This window comes from Sphaeramia orbicularis, chromosome 16, assembly GCF_902148855.1.
Source record: "Sphaeramia orbicularis chromosome 16, fSphaOr1.1, whole genome shotgun sequence".
Lineage (NCBI taxonomy): Eukaryota > Metazoa > Chordata > Actinopteri > Kurtiformes > Apogonidae > Sphaeramia > Sphaeramia orbicularis.
In genome coordinates, this window is record NC_043972.1 from 29697253 (window position 1) to 29721482 (window position 24230).

The following is a 24230-nucleotide window of genomic DNA, read 5'->3' on the forward strand; positions in this document are numbered from 1 at the left end:
GCCAAAGCTCATCCAGATTATCAATCATCATCTGAGAAAGACATCAACGCTACTTGCAACCCCTACCTGTCAGACTACAGAGATGAGTGCGAACTGACAGAGGACGCTGCGTGTGTTCACCTCACAGTTGGAGTTCTCTGATGATGGACACAATGAAGAAGACAACAACATTCTATATGAGAGGTTGTACACAGCAAAAATTGGAGAGTTGAAATCTCAGGGTTAAACATTTGAGAGTCAATTTTCACTCTCAAAGTGTAGTTTTAACTCACTGTGATTTAAATGTCATTCAGAGTTGGGGTTAATGAAAAGAATTAGTCAAGCCTGTGGAAATTTCTATCAGACTGTCACTGTCAGAGAGAAAAAAAGAGGAAAAATACATTTTCTACAAAAATGCATCAGCTTTCTTTGAATCATCCTGTTCACATTGAATTTTAAGTCATTTTTAATGGATTCACTTTTTTATGATTAAAATTAACACTACTTTCAGAGTGAAAATTAAGTAAAATGAGTGTTATTTTTGTTACTTTCATGGTGTTAATTTAACTTTGTTTGAGTTAAAGGAGAAACTCTGACAGTGTAAATAATAAATCCATATGGGTTAATTTAACCCAGGTTGGTGAGATTATGGGATTGACAGACGGATTGGTGCAGCGTCTGCAGTGATGCACTCATTGTATCGGTCAGTTGTGGTGAAGAAGGAGCTGAGCCGAGAGGCGAAGCTCTCGATTTACCGGTCAATCTACTTTCCTACCCTCACCTGTGGTCATGAGCTTTGGGTCATGACCGAAAGGACAAGATCCCAGATACAAGCAGTCGAAATGAGTTTCCTCCGCAGGGTGGCTGGGTGCACCCTTAGGGATAGGGTGAGGAGCTCAGCCACCAGGGAGGAGCTCGGAGTAGAGCCGCTGCTCCTCCACGTCGAGAGGGGCCAGCTGAGGTGGCTCGGGCATCTGTTTCGGATGCCTCCTGGACGCCTCCCTGGGGAGGTGTTCCGGGCATGTCCCGCCGGGAGGAGACCTCGGGGAAGACCCAGGACACGTTGGTGAGACTATGTCTCTCGGCTGGCCTGGGAACGCCTCGGGGTCCCCCCGGAAGAGCTGGAGGACGTGTCTGGGGAGAGGGAAGTCTGGACATCCCTGCTTAGACTGTTGCCCCCGCGACCAGGCCCCAGAAGCAGTGGAAGATAATGGATGGATGGATGGATGGATGGATGGATGGATGGATGGTGAGATTATGAAGGGTGGCTGTGGCTCAGTTGGTAGAGCGGGTCATCCAATGACCACAGGGTCAGTGGTTCGAATCCTGGCTCCGACTATCCACGTGTCGAAGTGTCCTTGGGCAAGACACTGATGTCACTGTATGAGTGTGTGTGAATGTGAGGAATTGTAAAGCGCTTTGGGCACCATGAAGGTGTAGAAAATGTGCTATATAAGTTCAGTCCATTTATGAACTCTTGTGAGTGTTGGTAGTTAAATCAGTCAGTGTTAAGTTAACTCAGGTTTCTGAGTTAAAAAAGCAACTCTGGCATAGTGTTAAATAATTAACTCCAAAGAAAATGTTAATTTAACTCTGTAAAGTGTGGACCTATATAAACTCTGAAAAAGAGTTAAAATCAACTCTGTGGGAGTTGATTCAACTCTTCAATTTTTGCTGTGTAACAAGGGAGAGGAGGCAACTTTAAATGTTTACAAAGCCAGCACAACACGGAGGAGATGAGAGAACGATATGCACAGAGGTCCTGTTATATTAGCGTCATGCATATGAAGGAGAGGGATGGGGTGAAAAATGAAGTGAGAAGATGTGGGAAAGTGAAGGAAGTGTGAATCAGTGATCCAGCGGCTGAATAAACAGTAGAAGACTGCAGCTTAAGGTGCCAGTGGTGGCAGGGCTATACTGACAGTTTTTTTTAATGAGCCACACTTTTGCTCTCTCCATATGTCTAAAAAAAACACCCTGCACGGTCAGCCTTCATTAGAGCCAGTTTACAGTAGAAAAAAAAAAAGAAAGAGAATCACTCTTCCTTTTGGAAATGACTCGACAGTCTCAGCTCCATCTCCACGTTTCTCCACATGTGCTAAGGGCTCATCATTTGTTTAGTGTGTGTTTCCCCAAGTAGACCAAGGCTTTGATTATGGCAGACTTTTACCATCAACACTCTGCAATTAGGCAGCATAACAAAGAAAATCAACAACTTTAGAATTCACTTCTCTGTTTGCATTTTCATCTTTCACACTCACTTGCAGAGGTATGCTTATATATGCGATTATCCTTGGTTGTATTCAGTCTTGGGCTGTTCTCTGAGAGATACTCTGGAGTTACATGTAAACAAGTGGGCTTTATAGGGAGTGGAGTTCATGTATGAGCTACATGTCACACTTGATGCATGTTTTTTGTCACATAATTTAATAAGATAGACAACCTATGATGACAATAAATATCACTAGACTTGTGTGACATCAGGAGTGAAGAGACAGATGACATGGATGAGTAGGGAAATGCATAAAACTGAAGTGATACAAGGAGGATGTGCATAGAAAATACATGGACCAGACAGGAGGAAAGAAAAGAAGAGCTTAATAAATCATCTTCCACAACATATCTGAAATAAATGTCTTTGTTCATGTAGTTGGTTATCAGAGAGTGAGTTTAATTATCTCTGGCATAGCTGTTGATGCAGGATTTTAAAAGGACGATTAGATGGTTTTTAAGGTTGAAGAGAGCGCTGCTTACATTATTCATGGCAGTCTAGACTTCCAGCTCAGAGAGGGAAACACGTAGTCAGGGCCTTGCCAGGAAGACGAGGAAAGAAATGCCAGAGTCGTGTGTACATTAAACTAAAACACACACACACACATCCTACAGTGCACATACAGAGTACAGTTGTATTCCACGCTAACAGCGCTAAATCGAGTCTGACAGATCTGACCAGCCAATCAGCAGCAGTGACCTGAGGTGACCTACTCTGCTTCCACTCAGTTGATCCTCCTCCTGTTTGATGAGGGCTTTTCCTTTTGAATCATTTTCATTTTGCAGAAATAACTCACTCTTTATAGTGGTTTACCTACAACACATTAATGCACTATGGGATTAAACTAGGGATGAACTTTAATCAAATAATTATCAAAATCACAATATGGCCAAACGCCAGATCTAGATTTGCAGCAGTGTCAGTTCTTCAAAACAGGTAAAAAATTATAAATGACACATTGTCATGCAATACAGGTTATGACCTATGAATTCCTCTACATGTGTCTTTTTTGGTGCAGACACCTATAGAAATGACTTAATATTTTTACTTTTGCAGTGAAAATTAAGTCCCCACTAGAAGTGTCACATGATTTTTTTGCATATCATTCAGCTTGATCTTACACAAACCAACAACAAACAGGTGCTTGAAGGTGAAAATGACATTAAAATAATAAGACCTTAACGCACAGGTTATGTAAATTTGTTTAACCTCATCAATAAGGATGGACAAGGGCGTTCCTCAGCCGGTTCTATTTTTAGACCTGAGGTGTGAACAGGAAGCCACTGATGCAGATGTTATATGGTGTATGTTCTTTGACTGGAGGCATCAGATCAAAACGACAAGAGCTAATATTAGAAGCAGTTTGTATAACAGCAAGCTGTGAACGTTGAGGCACTGTAGACCCCTCCCTCCGCAAGTTATCCACCGTCTGTCTGTTTAGAACGACTACATGATAATTCACCTAACAGTCTCACAGTGTATGCATCAATTTGTTGTGTGAACTAGTTTCTGGTGTCGGCGCCTAAAATGTGATTAATGACTGGTCCACGGAGAGAAGACGAGAGAATGAGTGAGGGATGTGTGCAGAGATGTGTGCATGCAAAGAGGCTTTGTCAGCAGAAACAGGCAATGATGCAGGTACCCGAGGGAACTTGACACACGGAAGAGCTCCCTACATACACACATGTTGTCACTTACATGCTAACACATCTTTTGTCATCTCAGCTGTTTTGACTAAATTCAACTATAAATAGCATAATCAGATATTTACCTCAATTCTTGCACAATAAGAAGTGCAGGAGCTTTGCTGCAATTTTACACTTAAAACTTCATTATCATGCGCAAGAGTACGGCTAGCAGAGTTTGTGTTCATTTCCTCATCAATACCCAGATGTATTCACGTAGCTGGTAATGATGGATAAAAATATGGGCTAAACATTAAATTATCTTGTGCCCTGAGAACAGATAAACCCACTTAAGTGCTTCTTAAAAATCTGCTGTCACATCCTCCTATAACACACAAAGTCTCTCTCCTCATTCTCTAGTACTGGTGCTAGCCCGGTGCAGGTTCCCATGGAAACCAGCCTACTCTGTGCAATGGCAGATGGAGAGGGAGCTGGAGGTCTAAATTTATCTCCCAGCATCCTCTCTGACTACAGACGCACACAGGCAGCAGGAAGTGAGGAGGGAAAAGCTTGGCCTCTGCATGCATTGACAAGCTGGCATGACCCTTGACACCTAGCTGAGTGTGTACAGTCCACCCAGCGACAGCTCAGACACCAATAAATAAATAAATAAACTCAAAGGAGAAACGGCGATCGATATGAGAAGTGCTGCAGAACTGCAACTGCAAATGAAAAGTCGAATCATTGTCCTTTTAGATCGATCCCAACCAAATATAAAGAGAGCAGTCATTCAAATTCAGAACCCAAACTGCAGATGGTAAGTCAATCACAGAAATGCAGTTGGAAAAATAATAGTTTGGCTTTGCAGAAGTGACTGAAAGAAACCCAGAAGATACAACCAGACGCTATTAAGTGTAAAACCTCAGAACCCACAAGTCACACTCACCCAGGGATTTCGGTGCTGTCAGAAGGAGCTGTATGTTAAGGAGGACGACGGCTGAAAAACACCACATACCAGAAGCCTCACTCAGACTCTCTCAATAACATGCAGGGTGTGTGGGGATTGCTGCACTTCTGTGGCACAGGGGTGTATAAAGAGAGATTTTGCAGCGCTTTGATAAAACAGGCCGCTCGAAATCGTCACAGGGCTCACTTTGATTAAACAAAAGCCCCTGAACCGCAGGTCAATACCAGTCTTAAGTCAAACACAAGTGTCATGGCAGAGCTGGGTAATGAACACCTCCACAGTAGAAGATTGCATAGAGAGTTTTAATACTATGCTTGGCAGAGGAAAACCTTCTCCTCTGGTGACATAATCAACCATAAAAACAAACTGACCACAACTTAAACTAAACTGCAGGTTGCCATTTTAACCCTTAATGCCAGCTGAAGCTGAGTCTATGTGTATGACGGACACAACTCACAATCCATGCATCGAAGTGACAGGTATAGATGAGTGAATGTCTACATTTAAGTCTATTTTGCTGAATGATTTAACAGTGTGCAATTTATTTTCCTTGAACAGAGTTTGCATCCCCTCTTGGATGTGATGCATTTTGCCATCGCAGTGGAAATGTAGTCAGAGGGTTTATTTATAAAGTGCAAAATTAGCAATATATACTACAAAGTCAACATAATATTCCACTTAGAGGAAAAACTAAATGAAGAGGATGAAAAGCTACATAAACCTCAAGACGCATAAAGGAGGAAGCAATCCTCTTGAAGGACAGAAATATATAAGCTATGTATATATACAGCAAAGGGAAGTGTTTATAACTATTATTAAATCTGTGTGTTAAAAATGTAGTATGTTCACAAAGCTCAGGAACACCCCACAACAAGCTAAAACACTTTTACACCTCTTATGTTCACACAGTCATCAAACTTAACAAAGTGTCAGGGTAGTGAGAGAGAGAGCACGCTGTGAAAAAAAAAAGTGAAATTAGCAGTCATAAATGATTAAATGCAAATACACTTCCTCACAAGTGGAGCAGCCGCAATAATTAAGTAACACATTTCCCATGACTGATGAGTGGAGTGACAGAAAGGAGGGAAAGCAGGGGAAGGTTGAGATGAAAATTGGATAGAAGACAGGAGATAGAGATGGATTTACTGTAAATAAGAGAGAGAGAGAGAGAGAGAGAGAGAGAGAGAGAGAGAGAGAGAGAGAGTGTTAAACAGATGGAGTTTAGATTACCTGACAGAACAGTCTGGTCTTCCCCCTCAGAGACGCTCCACAGACACTGTGAGACAAGCAGGGAGAGCCAGAGAGTGAGAGCGGATATGACTGTTTGAGTGGGTGTGTTGCTGAGAGAGAGGGAGAGAGAGAGAGAGGGAGAGAGAGAGAGAGAGAGAGAGATGGGGGTGAGGCAAAAACAGTGTGATGAAGAAAGAGGGAAAGAGGAAGACACAAAAGGAATGTTTCCACTGTACAAATGTAATGGGAGAAGAAGGAAGATGCAGCAGATTTGTATTCCTCAAGCATGATCAACATCTAAAATACATTTAAAAAAAAAAAAAAATCACATCACCGTCGCCGACACCAGTGACAAACCAAAAGTGTGGACTTACAAACTGAGGATAAGGGCGTCTGTTTCTCTAACTCGCACACGTCCAGTAGAAGTGGCATGCTGCCGATAGATAGGATTACAAACAGGTCTTACATGGGGTTTTCCCCTGCAACACAGAACCCTGCAGGCGATTCCTTGTAATTATCACCTTCTTATCAGCAAAGTTATATTATTGTGGTGGTGGATGAAGAAAAATACAGCAGCCTTTTTCCATAGTGACAAACCCTTTGCCTCCATGAACATGTCCCATTTACGTAATTCCTCCAGTTTCAGCTCGAGTGCCACTTTGCTGCATCTGTAAATGAATTGCAGAGTGGCATCCATTCAAGCAAACCCCCGCATTACGCAGAACTCAGGCTAGGCCTATCAGCAGAGCAACATGAGAGAGAGAGAGAGAGAGAGAGAGAGAGAGAGAGAGAGAGAGAGAGAGAGAGAGAAACAGAAAGAGAAAGAAAGAATTGAGAATGAACGGAGGTCCTGCTGTTCCATAGAGCTTTGCCTCACTGGCAGAGCACAGGAAGCGTGAGTCACACTCTAAAATAAACACACTCACACAGCGACGAGCCAGCACACAGAACGAGCGGATGGCTGGGCTACTGATCAGAAGGCAGGCAGAGGGAACATGGATCCTCACTGGCCAGCAACACGTGGTGGCCTGGTGGGACTCACAGCCAGATGACGGCATGAGTCAAAGAAAAGACTTTGCTCACTCTTTGTCAAATTGCGTGCTTACATTTCACCTGTTTATCTGCTCTCTTTATCAAAGCAGTTTCTTTTTTTTTTTTTTGTTTCCATCCTGTGCACATGTCCACATTCTTCCTCCTCTTTGTGTTTTCTCTCTTATTTTATTTGCCTCCAGTCAATAGCGGTGTTGTTCGGGCCTTGGTGATTACCCCTGGCTCTGTGTGGCTGCTGGCTGACTGCTGTAGGGGGCTGTGCTGGCCTGATGCTCGGACACACTCGAGGTTGCTGGCTTCGCGGGGCCGTGGCACTGTATTGTGTCTGCCTGAATGTGCTCATTGTCACCCTTTGCAGCGTACACCTTCTATACTGTACTTCCCTGTGAGGGACCTTCGCCCATCCGTCATCCCTTTGTCCTCTGTTCCTCAGACTGAGGGGTTCTGACAGGAAGGTGGGGGGGGCAGAGGCTGGGAAACAAAACTGCCACTGTGGGGATGATTGACAGGAAAGTTGCTCTACACAGACGTAACGATTAGGAAGGCTGGGGACCAGGCGGCAGACACACAAACTGGTTAGAAACTAGAAACAGTGAGTGAAGAGGCATTAACCTCACCAGTGAAGAGTAGTGATGATGGATAACATAGTGGAACAGAACAGGAGATGATACTAGTATGAAACGAAGCCTTACAGTTTCATACTAGTTTTTGATGAACTATCATACAAATAATTTTGGTTAAGAATTCAATGAGCTTCTATTGATTTACTTTTTATAACCTTTGCTTAACCAGGAAAAAAGCTCATTGAGATTAAAAATCTCTTTTTCAAGAGTGTCCCGGCCAAGACAGCAGCAGAAGTTACACAGAATAGACATCACAGCCGTACATGAACACTAAAATGTGTGGACTAGGGATGTAACGATATGAACATTTCATATCACGGTTACTGTGACCAAAATTATCACAGTTATCATTATTATCGCGGTATTATTGAAATTGTGCTCAAAATGTTCAAAAAGTACTAATATACACACTGAAATAATTTAACCAAGTTGTATTTTGAAAAAAGAAAAACACAAAAAAAACAAATAAAATAATTGGCACAATGTACCTTCTGTTGGCAGAAATATTCACATATTAACCCTTAGTGGTCTGAGCCTTTTTTGTCCGTTTTTCAGTCCTTTTGGTTTTGCCTTTATATACTATATAAACAAATGTTTTCATCTGCCTATTATTTTTTTCACTTTAACCTACTATATCAAAATAAAAGGCCAGAAAACACACACACACACATATATATATACATACATATATATATATATATATATATATATATATATATATATATATATATATATATATATATATATATATATATATATATATATATATAAATAAATCGGATTTGAAAAATGTATATACTTTATTGCATAAATAACACAAAGATGCTTAACGAACCTTTTCAAAGACTTTAAAAGTGAATATTGGTTCCAAATATTAGGTATATACAATCAAAATTGTAATGAATTAAAACTATACTCCAATATTTGACATAAAAGCAGATCTTTACATAGGGTTTTTTTCCCCTAAAAGTGCAGTAATCAAACACGGTTATCATGATAATTAGAATTTAAATGGTAATAAGTCTGCAATTTTACCGCGGTTTATCGTTATACTGGTAATCGTTACATCCCTAGTGTGGACATGCCTGTTCTACCTCCCAGTACTTTAATTCAAATGAGCAATTACTTGTTTTTACCTTCCAGTACTTTTATTATTATTTTTATGTTTTTCTGATACAGTACTCTATTTTACAAGTGTGTATTTGTGTTTGACTGTGCAATAACTGTTTTTATATGCTTTAGCTGTGTTTATGAGTTGTTTCTGTTTTTGTTCATGTCTTTTTTTTCTTTGGATTCTGTGACTGAGGGAAACGCACAAGAATTCCAATGTACCTATACTGTGATGTATCTGTGCAAATGGCAAATAAAGTCTATTCTATTCTATTCTATTCTATTCTATTCTATTCTATTCTATATTATAGAATAAGCACAACAATTAGGCCTTCCAGATGTGTGATTATCAGAATATGACTTGTGTAAATAATCCACCTAACATTGCAATCGTCGCTAAATTAACACCACCTAAACTGAGATCTCACGACTACCTTTGACTTCACCTGTTTGTCTGGTTGGTATGAACACATGACCCATGTATCCAGGAATTCAATCTGATACATGAAATTACTAGTAGTTAATGTAAATGAGATGATTTCTCTTATTCACTAAAATTCAGGTAGTCTATCATGGGGTTGTTTGGGAAACACTATAAACAATAATTTATTTCTACACATATACAACGCCTAATGGTTAGGATTCAATATCAGAACATGTTTTTCTTTTTGTTAACTTAGATACACACTATATGAACTCTATAACTTAATGATCATGTGTGGTACTGATAAAAGTCAAAGAGTCTCAAGATGAACGGGGATAAAGAGACAACGCTGTTTTGAGTCAAGATTCAACACTGAAACAATGGAAAATAATATGGAAGTAATGATGGAAACATGACATTATTGTAAGTTTATACCCCTTGCTCTTATTCAGGTGAATGGGGATGATTATCAGGGTTATTCAAAATAACTGTAGTTAGCTCAAATAACTGTGATTAGGTGGAACTGTAATAATTGTGACAGTTCTATGTACAGTAAATGAAGAACATATGCTACTGACAGGCCCCAAGCCTGTGGGCTCATATTATGCAAAGCTGTTCATATTTACAGTAAATGGAAACAAGGACTCCCCTGTGGTCTGGTCACAAGAGGCAATTTCACATATGCGACACACACATACCTTTACAAAATAATGCAAAGGCAGCAACACCTAAAATGCAAACATCATGCTTTAGAAGAAACTTCATGTTGTTTTGGTGCAGCCACAGACTATAATTTAGACTAAATGAGTGGTTTGTGCATTTACAGACAACCATACAGATGACATATTTTTGGACTTTCACCCCATAAACTGCAGACACAGGCAGTAAAACTGGCAAATATGGGAGCATTCAGAGAGGGTTCTCTCTGTTCTGAGGGCAGATTATTTCAGACATGTGGTCTTCCAGTAAACTGACCCCCTTCTGTCCATATGACTGTGGTATTATGATAGAAACAAGATCCATTTAAAGAGGGAGCCCACCTAGTGTATAAAGGCCTCTGTGGCTTTGTATTGCTTTACCTGTTTAAATTTATTCCGTAACAAACTGGGGGCAGAGAGGACATCCGTCTCCCAATTGTGGCAAAAGCTGTTCTTCTTGGAAAAGAATGTCAAACCACTAAGTTTCGTCATTACTCAGTAAACAGACATCATTTGCCTCAAAATACAACTCAAATACTGTGGATTTTGTTGTGTCACATCAAATTTAGTTAAGTTTTCACAAGGTGCCTGACATTGTTTGTTAAGGAGTGTGAGAAGTGAAACATCTGTTGATGGTCTGGAAAGCAAGAGTAAACATTTTTTTTTAGATTAGAATTTGTAAAACAGATGACAACACATTTAAAGAGTTTACATTTCTACAACATGCTATTATTTATTATGAGAAAACAAGATGAACTTCATAATTTAAAAAATCATTTTAGGCTGATGATGAATCAGTTTGGCTGAACAGTCTGTGGTGATAAGACAACAGTATCTGCAGTTGGCTCTGATAGTAAATGGTGGCGAATATGAGGTAAGAATGACTAACTCTGAGGGAAAATTATAACTACATCTAGAATCAACTAGATGTTTCTCAATGTATTAACTGATGGATTTGTTTAGGCATTACTTTGACTTAGATGTTCAGTTCAACAGTTCTCTAATGTCTAACTTTAAAAAAGTACACATTTTTATCAGTTGGGGGTGATAAACCTCCTGAGACCCAGGAAATGTCAGCAAAATACAAGCTTTTGTGGTTTTTATTAAATAAGTGCCTATATTACAAACATCATGATGCAACACTTTTTTCAGATGCAGTTTTTAAAATTTTTATGGAATGTCCTTTGTGGTGGACAGTTTTCTTTTCTTTTTTTGTGTATAAAGTTGTGAAACTCTTGTCCACAAATGTGGACAGAAAACCCATAGCTGGGTCTTATGAGGTTAAATGGCTCTCATTTCAATAAAAGTCAACCTATACGTTCAACATTTTGAGCCTTACAAAAACTAGAAACTAGAAATAAAGTGAAATAAAATAAAATAAAATAAAATAAAATAAAACAAAAATAAAATAATCCTTAATCCCATAGTCCTTGATCCTAGAATTCTTACAATTACTTCCACAGGCCTATTAATAAATAATAATAATAATAATAATGGATTGGATTTATATAGCGCTTTTCTAGACACCCAAAGCGCTTCACATTATTGACCCATTATTCATGCGCTCTCACATTCTCCCTCTGGTGGTGGTAAACTACATCTGTCGCCACAGCTGCCCTGGGGCAGACTGACAGAAGCATGGATGCCATTTTGCGCCTACGGCCCCCCTGACCACCACCAAACATTCATACACCAGTGTGAGTGGCACTGGAGGCAAGAAGGGTGAAGTGTCTTGCCCAAGGACACAACGGACTGACTAGGACAGAGCAGGATTCGAACCACCAACCCAAAACTAAATAACTGAACTAAGTAACTAAATATTACAGTACTTTAGGCTACTTTATATTTCGCGAGGTGTGCTTTTATTTATCTATTTTATTTATAAATATGGTGAGCAAAGCACCAATATTTCGTTTAATAAAGTACTGATGGTGCATTTATTGAATGACAATAAAGCAAGTCTGAAGTCTGTACTGAAATGATGAAAAAGGGGCATTTAAATGTGCTGCTTCTTTTTTTTTGGCAAAATGACCTGACACTTAAGAAGTTTTTCTTAATAGAAATATTCAAAGTGACTTCAGTCAACTCAGAGGCAGAAACATCAAACTGGAGATGGGTTATCTGATTAATGACAACCAGCTCTAGTGGCTACACTACAGGATAAAAGATGCTCCATACATACATGTACTGCCATTTTTACACTATACACAAAAACAGATAAAACACCCTAATATAATCCAGTGAGAGAGAGAGTGACCGTGCAACCAGTCAGCTAATGGAGTCAAGCATGCTAGTCTTTTGTTAATGCCAATCGATAAGTATCCTCAGCAGATGTGATATCTGATCCTGTAAAACAGTGAAAGACTGGCCTCCCTCTGTTTCACTCAGCTACTCTATTTTTTTTTTTTTAAATCTTATGGGGTTTTTAACTTTTTCTGCCTCTGCTTTCCATTGCTTTTACTTTCTTTGAGACGGGCAGAAATGCACAGTTCCAACCTCTGCAGCCACAATCTTCCCATTTAGTTTTCAATTTCAGCTTCACAACACACTCTCATTATCTTTTCCTTTCCATGGCGCTGAGGCATTAATAAGCACTACTGTCTTTATACACTGCAGTAAGTAAACTTCATGCATATTATGAGGAAGGCTACCAGGAAATCTTGTCTCCAGGGTCACTGTGGGTAGTGATTATGGAAAGTAGCCTGTTCCAGACTTAAGTCCCTGATTGGTAAATGATACCGTACATAGATGTAATCTATCATTAGCTATTTAAGAAATCCACTTGTATTAGCTATACAGTTACAATAACACTTTGTGTGCTTTAAGAATTGAAATGTGAAAACACATTTGGTTTGATTCTCTGCTTATGAAACAAATACATCAGAGGCAGCAGCAGTAACAAACAGACTGCAGCTCTCGCAGGGAGTTACTGTAACAGAAGTGAAACAGATATAGACTGAAAAAAAAGACCTCCAGCTGCATTTGGACAGCTCACCAGCAGACATCAAAACGGCATTTGAGTCGTGTGTGCAAATGAAATAAAAGAGTGACAAAGCATAGGGGGTAGCAGGAGCAGATAAATATAGAAAAAGGAACTGACATTTTCAAAAGCTGTCTTAACTGCACCCACAAGTTTCACCAATGTGTGGATGTCGCGATCACAGTGCAAATTCTCCCACGCAGCATACTGTGCCCTGTCCTTCGCAGTCTGACGCTTTATATTTGTTCTCTTGGTCATGATGCATCTCAAGAGAAGATCTTTATACCTCTCATTAAATCACCACAAGTCAGAACTTAAGTACCCAGGTCAGAATAGTTACAATGGTGCAACAGCTCAGCCATGGAGAGATATTATTGACATTTTCTCAGAATAAAAAGCTGACTCATACATAACCTTTGCATGAACTTAAGTCAGCCTTAGCTCATGTTCGTGTGTTTGTGAAGTTTGTGTTGGACTGTTTGTTTTTTGACATTAGCCAACTATTCTAACAGGGTCTAGTGTTGCATAGTAAATGTTCCTTAGAGGACAATTAAACTTGATATTTATAGTGACAACTAATATTTTGGCTCTAGTACAAAGACTAGAGGTCGACCGATATGGGTTTTTCTAAGGCCGATGCCAATTCTTTAAAATTTAGCCGATGGCCGATATCTACAGCCGGTTTTTGAGGCCAATATTTAAGGCAGATTTTAGTTTTTTTTTTTAAAGCACATTGACCATAAAACACAAACACTCGGAAAATTGAGATTTTCAAGCAGCAATATAAATGAAATTATTAATACACATACACATAGTACTCTTTCAGCGTTTACTGAACTTCAAGTGCTGCCCACACAGGTGCCTGATCAAACATCTTATAACATTTTTACTACTGATCAAATATCAGCTTTAAAAAAAAAAAAAAAAATTAAGGCCGATGGCTAATACTGAAAAAAATCTATACATCAGCCCGATACATTGTCCAGCCGATATATCTACCTCTAACAAAGACCTACTTTTGGAAACATATTTTAAATGCATTTTATCCACAACCCATTCAGTTCATTCAGTATGTGTCTAGCCAAATTTTTTTGTTGATTTTACTGATTTTACTTTAGGTTTAACTAAGTTGACAGTATGTAGTATTGCACAGATGTTAGCATGGATGGATGGATGGATGGATGGATGGATGGATGGATGGATGGATGGATGGATGGATGGATGGATGGATGGATGGATGGATGGATGGATGGATGGATGGATGGATGGATGGATGGATGGATGGATAGATAGATAGATAGATAGATAGATAGATAGATAGATAGATAGATAGATAGATAGATAGATAGATAGATAGATAGATAGATAGACAGACAGACAGACAGACAGACAGACAGACAGACAGACAGACAGACGGACAGAGACAGACAGACAGACAGACAGACTGTAATGTGCTGAAATAAACTGTAAGGTGCAAAACAAGTTGGGGAATGTGCAAAAGACATTTAAGTGCAAATGGATTTACAACCGGAGACCTCAGACAGAGGTGAGTTTATTGTACAGTGTTTATTGTACAGTGTTTATTGTACAGTGTTATGGCATGTGTTCCACAGTGGAGCTGCTGCAGTCTTGTGAGAAGGTGCTCTGCTGTCTGTCCAGTGTATGGTGGAGAGGGTTCTCATCATTGTCTATGATGGACATCAGTTTCTTGAGCATCCCTCTCTTCATCACGGTCTCAAAACTGTCCACCCTCAGACCTTTTCCAGAGCCAACCTTCTAAACCAGTGTCAAAAATGACGAGACTTCAGGTAAACACACAAGCACGAGCAAATGATGCTAACAGTATCTACTGTTGCACACTGCTGCTGCTGTAGAGGAGCAGAAGAGAAGCACTGAAAAACTTCTTTATAGTGAAAACAAAGATATTTGCCAAACAGCAGATTTCATAAATAAAAAAAGGATAAAATTGGTTGTAAAATGTAAAATTATATTGCAAAAATGATAATTATTGTCTTACTTTATATCTTGCATTAAGTAACACATATCCCAACATAGGTATGAGGTTTTATTAGTTAGGACTGTGCAACACCTCAACAATCGGAGTATAATGTTATGAACACTTTTCTAAGAATAAAAAGTTTCTTCAACATATTGGTGAATGAAACCTGCTTGTGCATATGGCTTTCTCTTGAGCTATCTTCTTTTCTATGAAGTCACATATGTAGATTACCCCCCAGTGATAGAAACACCTCCACCAGTTCCTCCTTTCTGCAGCTGCTGTACTGCATCCTGTGTGAAGCTACAGCTGGTACGGCAAATCCTGTCATAGCACTGTGCATGACCTGGCGCCAAGCCTTATCTATACATCTCTGTAACCCGTGACTTGTGTCAATTTGAGCTGTTAGATTTGATCTGCTGGTGCTTTTAGTCCCGCTTGCATAAACACAGGACGTGGGGAAGAGTCAACAGGTGGAAGCTCAGCCTGAGTGTGTTCAAACAGGAGGACCAGGCCGCAGAATGTATCAACACAGCCTCCGTCCCCATCCTACCCTCTGCCGCTGTGGCTGAGGGGCACCCTTCTGATCAGGGGAGTTTACTCAAAGCCAGGCCAGTCCACGTAATTGCAACCCACAGTGACAAACAACTCCATTCAGCCTAAGTGTCGGTTTACAGTTTACTCTCCCTCCTCCGCTGTGTGCCCCCGCTGCCCATTCTGCCCGGTGCCATGATGCATTAGCGGCCTGTCAGCGAAGACACATCAACGCTTCATCATCCTTCAAACCTGATGCACATATACAAACCTAATACGCAATAATCCTTCTGTTTGAGTGTTTGTTTCTCCTCATGTGTGAAAGTCGAGGTGTGAGCGGGCGAATGTTTTAGAGAAAGAGAAAGAGTGCGAGACAGAGAAAAAACAAGTAGGAAAGAGAAAACACAAACACGTAGGATGACAGCTCTCGTTTATGGTCGTTTTATGTCCTCGAACCTACAGTGGCGACACTATCTGCCATCTGACACAATCTTATAAATGACTATCAAATGTGTGTGCAGTGTGCAGCCTCTATATCTTGAGACTGCAGCTCCGGGGCTGAATAAGACGGCTCATCAATCACACACGACAATCAAGTGCAGCTAAAACAGTCCCTTAGTAAATCTGTGGAAGAGAGAGAGAGTTTGTGTGCATGTGTGTGCACCACGCTCTGAAACGCTGAATCCGCAGAAAACAACTCTACCATAAATTGCAGCAAAGGTTGCTTACTGTATGTTTCTAGATTTCTCTGAAATACATTCTGAACATACAGTAAAAATATTTTTAAGTACATCAGCAGCAAAATGCCCTAGTTATTGTAGATAATCCACAGACTTCCTTGCAAATAAATAAGTCCAAGAAAAAAGTGTTCATAGTTAATAAAATGGTGCATTCAAGCTCCTCATGTCATGTTTTTATGGGTGTTTTTTTCATCATTTGGGTGAGTTTGCATGGTCTCCCTATGGGGAAAACCCTCTGCGAGTTGAAACATGTAGTTAGGGTGAATTAGCAGCTCTACGTTGCTCCTAGGTAAATGTGAGTATCAATGGTTGTCTTTATTACACTTTTATAGACTTTTCTAGGTTGTAACCTGCCTCTTGTCCATTGTTAACTCCTGTGACCACGTAAAACATGAAACTAATGGATGAACAGGTGAGAAGAAGCTTCAGTATTACAGTTTGTTTTTGGTTTTTTTTTTCCACATTTTGCCAGTGTCACTTTCAGAAATCTAAACAGAACTGCTTGAGTTCTGTTTGTTTGCCCTCACCTTCTACTGTTGCTTTACAAAATAATCATCTATATTGGGAACAAAACATGTTTTTTCAAATACAACAGCAAATATGAGTAATCAAGTACACCAAAAACCAATGTTTGTATATGTTACAGTAAAAAATAAACTATTGGTAACTCTAACACATGACTTTGTTGAAAGGCTTCTAAGTTGACTGTCAAATCAAATTTTTAAAAAGTATCATTCAATAATATGTCAGCAATATTAATGTTCAGCTTTCATCCACTGAACTTTGGGGATTATACATAAATATTAAAAATAAATAGTGCTAGTAGATAAATGAATGAATATTGTTGTGACCTGATTACACCTATCCCCTACAGCTGCCTGTGATAGTGGCAATGGCTTATATTATGCTTCTTAACCCTTTAACCCCTGACACATTATTCCACGTAAACACGCTGCTGTGAACTTGCGTCTGTTTCAGTGTCATAAAAGCTGCTGTGAGTATCGTCAGTGGTTTGGTTTACTGTGTTTTCAGATAAAAACAGGGTGGAATAACAGAAAAAGACAGAGAGGAATTGAAGTTTTACAGGTTTTTACCACATAAGGCACTCAGAATGTACATCAATAAGAGATTTAGGATGTTGAACTGTGAACTGGAACACACTGAACAACAAGGATTTGATACTGGCCCAGTAATTTTTGTTTTGGGGTTCTTTTTTTCTAAATCAGTCCAGCTGCTTTTTGGCACCTGGTTGAACTTTTAATTACTGAGCAAATGGTTGACTTTTTATGAATATCTAAAATAAATCATATATATGGAACGCACACCACAGACACGTTAGGGAAGTGTTTTTCAACCTTGGTATCGAGACCCCATGTGGGGTTGCCTGAAATTTCTAGTAATTGATAAAAAAAACAAACAACAAAAAAAAACAATAACTTACTAATAAAAAATATATGGTGAGTTGAGAGAGAAAATTCCAATACATAAAAGACATGACAAACTCTGAGGCTGAAACTGAAGCACTGTGGTACTGTTATCTCTCAAATGTTCATTATGGTCAGTTTCAGATGCTGCAGCTCTTTCATAATTCATAGTTTGAGTTATTGTTTGTTCAGTATTAATTGTCAGCCTAGTAAATCCAAGTTGGACTAACTGTACATATCCCGACCAAGGAAAATCAAATTCTCACTTTGTGCAGTAATCTACACCTGGCTCTTCTGCTTTCGTCCATAATAATATACATTATAAAGCCTTAAAGTCATCTAAAATTAACAATTTACTATGCAATATAGTATAGCAAACTATCATATGATCAAAAACAAATTAATTTTAGCAAAAAAAAAAAAAAGTATCTGTTTTGAATGTCTGGGGTCGCCAGAACTTTGTGATGTTGAAATGGGGTTACAAGACAAAAAAGGTTGGGAACCAGTGCATTAGGGGTTAAAGGATTAAATGAAATAACCAACTTTGAGGGAAAATAATGGCTATCCATTTGGATTTCTTTTTATAGTTAGTTTGATGCTTAGTTCCAAATGTGACTAATTGCTTCAAGTCTAATGACCAGTAACGTAAAATTACTTATTTTGTCACTGTTTATCAAAGTACTTTTTTTTTTTTTAATTTTGTTTTTATTGGAAAAGGAGCAAGATATCCCTGCATTAACATTCATACATATGATATCTATTAGAGTCCTTTTTGTTTTTCTTATTTTATACATACCACAGTGTTAAACAAAAAAAACCAACAAAAAACATATGAACTGAGTGCTTACAGTTTCGTTACTTCTCACTTAAAAAAGAGACAATCACAGCTTTCAATACCTCTGGGTTCTTTAAACATTACACATGTTCATGCAAAAGTAAAACATTCACAAAGAATAAAGACAGGGAGATTATAAAGAAGAAATTCTTAGAGGAGTGATATAAATTCTGGGCGGCTAGAGGATATAAACTTAATCCATTTGTCCCAAATATGGTAAAATTTAACCCTCTGGATTCTGATAGAATAAAACAATTTTTCCATTTTGAAAATTTGCAAGACGGTCTCGTACCAATCTTCAAATGGTAGTGGAGTTGGCTTTAGTCACCTTCTTGTAATAGTTTTCTTGCTGGCTGCTAAAAGTGCCTGTAATAATTTTGTATCCTCCCTTAAAGTAAATTTATAATGTGTTGAATATACTGACTTTCTGCTTCTACTACCTGCACACATACCTCCACAGAGACTATCTACGGTTGATACTTGTTTCAGAACATCACTGAAACTAGTGACATATATAGCGGGAAATATTAAACCCAAGATGCCGTGTTTTCATGGGTGTAAGTTTACATACAGGGTGGGGAAGCAAAATTTACAATGAACATTTAGTTGTTTTTTTCTCAGCAGGCACTACGTCAATTGTTTTGAAACCAAACATATATTGATGTCATAATCATACCAAACACTATTATCCATACCTTTTCAGAAACTTTTGCCCATATGAGTAATCAGGAAAGCAAACGTCAAAGAGTGTGTGATTTGCTGAATGCACTCGTCACACCAAAGGAGATTTCAGAAATAGTTGGAGTGTCCATAAAGACTGTTTATAATGTAAAGAAGAGAATGACTATCAGCAAAACTATTACGAGAAAGTCTGGAAGATACTATTCAAGAAGAATGGGAGAAGTTGTCACCCGAATATTTGAGGAACACTTGCGCAAGTTTCAGGAAGCGTGTGAAGGCAGTTATTGAGAAAGGAGGACACATAGAATAAAAACAGTTTCTATTATGTAAATTTTCTTGTGGCAAATAAATTCTCACGACTTTCAATAAACTAATTGGTCATACACTGTCTTTCAATCCCTGCCTCAAAATATTGTAAATTTTGCTTCCCCACCCTGTATTTGCTGACTGAAAACCTTGTTGTGACGTTTAACAGTTGTGTGTGAGTGAATGATGCTTTTGGGTTTGGTGATGATGGAGTTAAGACTTAATGAGACGGGACACGTCACATCATCGCGCTGCTTTCAACGTGCTAATCTTATCTTTACAGTAACAGTCGTCAACAACAGAGAACTAAAGAAACAGAGACTTGCCTTACTGTAAACACAAGGTCGAGAGGCATTAAGATGTCAGGATGTGTGTCAGTACCTGCTCGCTGCTTAGTAACTAAGTGCCAGGGACAAGCAAACATACACAGGTGTCAATTTCTCCAAAACCACAACACAGATTAATACAAGAAAATATGTGACAATGTTTAACAAACATTTTGTTCTGATGTTATAATAACAGAAACCCTTTATATATTTGTGCTCTTAGTCAGACGTGAATTCTGCGAACCAGCTGGCCCACTTTTGCAGTAACAGACAGACAGAAATGTGTCACTATCTGTACTCTGATGCTGGAAGGTATAGTCTAGTCTGGCCACTAAGAAAGGCCACACACAGCCACCGTCTGCGACTTACAGCATCAAACACCTACAGCTGCCAGTGTGCTGCTCCTGACTGATGAAATTATAGCGTGAATGTACAGTATATGACACACACGTAGTAGGTGGACATTTTTCTTTCGGCTGACCACCCAGATTCACTCTGAAACGTAACTGAACCCAAAGGTCACATGACCCGTGTTAGGGGAATTACTAGTGCATTCCTCCAGCTGTCATCACCTCATACAGATACGGTTAAGAGAGAAACCCGACTCCAAAAGCCGCCTCGCCGCCTCTCTTCCCTCCTTTCCCACCAGCCCACTCGTCTTCAGAGCCGCATCCTCCTACCTGTGAGTATCTGAATACAAAGCGAAGACACAAAAAACGTCCTTAAAATAGAGATGGTGTGGCTTTCAAAGAAGCACACAGCAAGAGACCGCGCAAGGAAAACACTGAGAAACAGAAGACAAAACAACACGGGAGAGAGACAGCGAGATGAGCATGCTTAGGGTGAGAAAGTGAGACACTATATTGATGTAGGATAGGTGGCTGGATACATTGATTTCCTGTTAGTTCTTGCCCTGTTATGTACGAGTGATTTGTCATCCAATACAGGCTAAAGCACTGAACATGCCCTTAGCTGGGATTCACAGGCTTCTCTGAATGGATACACACATTAGATCATTATGTTACCTTCCAAGATGTTTCCCCATTGGGATTTTTTACTGTAAGAATTTTCTGTCATAGCAAGTTACTAGATAAAGCTGTAATCCCAGTATAACCTCAACCCGGTGCACAAGATACTCAACACAAGACTGCACATTTGGCATGAAGTTAATCACAGAATCAAACCAATTAGAGCAGAAAGGTTCAACTATCAGGGTCTGAACTGAACTAAATCTGTTTAAGGTGGATAAAGAATACGCAGTAAAAGGAATCAAGCCTTCGACTGTAATGCTATACTGACCAAATAATACGCAGTTTAGTCCAGTTTATTAACTGCTGCTATTTAGCTCAGCTCTTAGTAAGTATTTATCAAACACTGGTGGAAAAATGAATAATTTATGTACATTCAAGGAAAAAAGAACCGCACCATTTTCATTTTCTTTATTTTTTTAGAAATATGACAGTTATTGCAAAATAGCAAACTACAATGAGTTCAGTACTATTCTGAGTTCAAATGAAATGATTGTTTTCCTGGTTCCGGTTGACTGATTTTGATTAGCAATAAGAACTGTATTTGTGTATTCCTCATCCATGTCTGCTCATGAGTGAAACTCACAGATGAACTGGACCTCTCCTCAATTGTGCACAACCATTCCCTATAAAAAGACACCAAAATGGAGTAAAGACACATTTGTCCACAATGCCACGACTACTGCAACCGGAGAGAGATGGGGCCATTGGCATGCTTCAAGCTGGATGGACCAGACAGGGTGTTTGGAGTCCACCACTCTACCGTTGGACGCCTTGCTGAGCGTTACCACACCACCGGCTCCTCCAACGACCGTCCCGGATCTGGTCGATCGCATGTTACAACCACTGCACAGGACCAGGACAATCAGCTGTCACATCTCCATGACAGGTTTCAGCTCGTTTTGGCCCGATCTCTCTCCGGTTGCAGTAGTGGTGGCCTTGTGGACAAATGTGTTTTTGCTCCATTTCGGTGTCTTTTTATAGGGAATGGTTGTGCACAATTGAGGAGAGGTCCAGTTCATCTGTGAGTTTCACTCATGAGCAGACATGGATGAGGAATACACAAATACAGTTCTTATTGCAAATCAAAATCAATCAACCGGAACCAGGAAAACAATCATTTCATTTTGACTCAGAATAGTACTGAACTCACTGTAGTTTGACATTTTGCAATAACTGTTATATTTCTGAAAAAAATCGAGAAAATAAAAATAGTGCGTTTCTTTTTTCCTTGAGTGTATTTTCTACAACTTTATAATGGAGTCAACTGCACACAGCATGTTGTCCTGGTTTTATCCTGACTACATGGCAGCAAAAGGTTTAATATTAGGTTTAATAGAATAGTATGTGAGTTTCAGTGACAGAAAAAGTGCTAGTTTACATTAAAGTTTAGTTGTAAATGCTGAACTACTTATAAGGAAATGATAATCAAACCCAGACGTTGCACAAATATATGTGTCATGAATCACATAATGAATCACATAATGATTCATGTCACAAACTGACAGGATTTTGTTTTATGAGAGTTGTTGTTGCATGGAGACCGTATTTATGACTGCAAGGCTTTTAAGAATCCCTGGTTTCAGATACAGTTTCATTGTCGACGGTGCTATTTTAACATTTTCATGCTTTGAATTAGCTGTTTCTGTGGTCAGCGGGCTTTGACTCACTGTGTAAAGCTGATTCAGCTGGGATTCAGGAGACTGAACCTCTTTTATTTATCAAAGCCAAAACACAATCTGACCCCAAAATACACTAAATGTACATCTGTCTCAGTTATATATCAAATCATATTGCTAGCACAAGGAATTTAATTAAAAATAATCCATGATAGAGTTGTAATGGATATTGGTGCTATTTTATCTGAGCTAATGTTTTGAAGTGTATTTTCAAATAGCAGAACAAACGATGACATAAACCCTAACATAAAGTCGACTCTTATCGGAAAATCAAAAAAGAAAGTAAAACCGTGGATGGTGACGGAGGCGGAGAGGACAAAGTGCACATCAGGACTATCTCTGATGGAGTGAGAATGCAGGCTGAAATTTATAGACGAGCAAACATATGCAAAGTAATACGTGCAGTCAGATTCACACGCCTACCGAAAATACCATCCCTATAAACAAGCAAATCAATTTAGGCAGGTCTTAGCAGCCCCTGTTTTTCCTGCCTACAATTTTCACTTCACTCACTGTGGTCTGGCAAGACTTAACAGGCACTAGGTAGAAAAGACGTCATTTCAGCCTGCAGAATGTCTCACCTACACTCAGGTCGCAGTGCAAACTCAGAGGAAGCAGCTTCTCGAAAGAAATGAGAAAATCCACAAAAGTAGTCAAGTGGTTTTTACCAGATAAAAATGCCACATATGGGTGACACAGATCAGAGCGGTTCATGGTCCATAAAAGGAAATGTTTTCCTTTTCAGTCAATTATGTTTCATTTCTTCACAGTCCCATGTGGTTTTTATTGTTGCCAATGTCATTCTGTAATTACTCCTAATTCTGAGTAATTCTTCAATAGACTAGATGGACTAATTGACTATAATAGAGCATCCTCATTAAGAAGCTTTTAGTTTAATGTAAAGTCTTGATCATTGAGCTTCTCTTGGCTCCAGTAAAAGTAGTAAAGAGTTGGAGGTTGAGAGGCAGAAGCACAAAGTAACACAAGTTCACCGTGAAGAACTACACACTGTATAATCTGATAACGCTGTAGTTACACAGAAAAGCAATAAACAGTGCATTACACAGATTGATGGGTTGAAGCATTAATACAGGAGCTCCTCTCAGAAACTGCAGAGATTTTTAACTGCACTTGAGCAAATACAGAAAATCTTGCCTGTCTCTCTGCTCTTGCAGCAACTCAAAAAACACTCAGTTATCAACCAACCTGTGACTTGTTTATCTGCAATGCTCATAACAGCATGACCAATCATGCAAGGAAAAACACACTGTGCTTTGCCCAATAAAAGAAAGACTGTTGCTGGCCTAGCAACTTGGACAGCTCGCTCTCACAAGACCACAGAGACCCTCCATTTTACAGGAAGACAAAGAAATATTATACTTAAACACTAACAAAATGACTCCCTCTGAACTATAGGCTTACACTGATTGTCACAAAGGCAATTTCTAAATTATGTAAGTGCACACAGGTCATCTGTCTTAATCTTGCAGTGATGTGTTTATGTGCCTCACCCTCTTTGCCCTTAGAGCAGACTGATTACTCCATCCTCCGACCTAAACTCTGCCTCTCGCTAAGGTTTCTCCTGATCTCCCTCTACTGTGTAATTTAGGCACTCCCACAGTAATGGACACCCTACTTAGGGGCAGTGAGTGGGATACCAGTCCTGCTGCTCAAGCTACTGTTCTCTGAAAGAATCACAGCCAGCTTCTCAAATAGGGCCTCA

At 39.3% G+C, this 24230-nt stretch overlaps 1 protein-coding gene across 2 annotated transcripts in view; it reads right to left on the bottom strand.

Moving 5' to 3' along the window:
• Window positions 1-24230, bottom strand: part of hivep3b (HIVEP zinc finger 3b) — a 65348-nt gene that overhangs the window by 21853 nt on the left and 19265 nt on the right. The window contains exon 2 of one of the 2 annotated variants that reach the window (XM_030157392.1): window positions 6074-6119. The exons of the other annotated variant lie outside the window; for it this stretch is intronic. The gene's annotated coding sequence lies outside the window, so the exon portion shown is untranslated. The remainder of the gene's footprint in view (window positions 1-6073; window positions 6120-24230) is intronic. 2 annotated transcript variants of the gene reach the window in all.